Below are 1,479 nucleotides of genomic sequence, written 5' to 3'. Positions count from 1 at the left end.
AGTGTCATCATGTTTTCTTGATCATAAAGTAGTTTATTAATGCTCCGATTTCAAAACCGGATTCCTTTGCCTGGCGGATGAGAGATCAGAGCTATAACCTCATCATTTTTGGGGCTCTTGATGTGGTTTAAGCATCAACATTTTTCTTTTTCCATGCTCGTCCTATCTGCACATGTTTCCAATATAACTGGAAAGAATACTGAACTTATTTTACCTTATTCAGCAGCACCAAATCAAAATATTCCCACACTTAGGAAAACTTTGATGGATCTGTTATTAAAAGTCTGACATTCACACAAACCAGTTGTTACTGGCCCAGAGCAGGTTGGGTAGAAGATGTGAAACAGCGTTTCAGTCGTCTTAAATACTCTAAGTATGACCAAAGTTTCAAAGCTCCTCCTGGTAAATCAACCCAGTCAGCTGATTCAGTCTGAATGAAGCAGTGAAGTGGTTGGAGCGTTGTCAGTGACGTCAGCTGAAGCAAGCTCCGGCAAACTGCTTCACCTATCAAGTCTGAAGCCTCAGTGTCAGAGGGAGCATCACCGGCCACAGTAATGAACATTTGTTCCCAGGCAGACCTTCAGCAGTACCAGCTGAGAGACTGCCAACATAAACCTACAAAACCAAACATGTTAAACCTTTTTAATGTGAATGCATTCTTTGACATAAATATCTGTGTGTATTCTACCATTAAAAACATCATGAAGACCTCAATTACAAATACATTTCACATTTCAACTTTTTCCCAATAAAAATAATAAATAAACCTTGTGTTGGCTCTAATGAAGAAGAGCAGAACAGCAGAGCTGCATATGTGAGAGAGACAGAGAGAAAGAAGCCACAGAGTTCTTCTATTTCCACCTCCACAGAAATGAACTCAGAGCCAGAAAACCAGAAAGTACTGTGGAAAAGTCATGAGCCCCCCCCTCATTTCTTTATGTTTTGCTTCCAGGACCTTCTTATAATTTTTAAAGTAGTCTTCAGCAATAGTTTTCCAGACTTTCTGAAGGTCCTTCTAACATTGGCTGCATGTTAGTTTGTTTGAGCTACTCCACACTGATTTATGAATCACTGAAACATAAAGAAGCGTCTAACCCAAGTGATGAACCAGTGTTGTGTCTTTCTATCACAGACAGCTGAGCAAAGAAGCAGTGTTAAATGGGCTCTTTAGGCTCTTTGTTACCAGCAGCCTGTCACAGAAACATCATCTCTGCTTTCATAGAGGTGCTCACACTTGCTGACCAATCAATCGACTGCATTTGATTGACAGCTGCTCCTTCCCCTCTTTGTTGTTGTCATGTGCTGAGGCTGCATTAAATCATTTGAGAACCTGGTGAGGACCAGATGATTTTTATTATGTCTTGATATGAAAAACCTTATTAATAAAAACGTTTCTGTTTCATGTCTGTACACTGAGCACATAAAAGCTGAATGTAACAATGACACAAGCCTACAGCAGGAGCTGCAATAAGACATCCA

Source organism: Archocentrus centrarchus, unplaced genomic scaffold (assembly GCF_007364275.1).
Source record: "Archocentrus centrarchus isolate MPI-CPG fArcCen1 unplaced genomic scaffold, fArcCen1 scaffold_24_ctg1, whole genome shotgun sequence".
Lineage (NCBI taxonomy): Eukaryota > Metazoa > Chordata > Actinopteri > Cichliformes > Cichlidae > Archocentrus > Archocentrus centrarchus.
Note: the sequence above shows the minus strand (reverse complement) of the source record.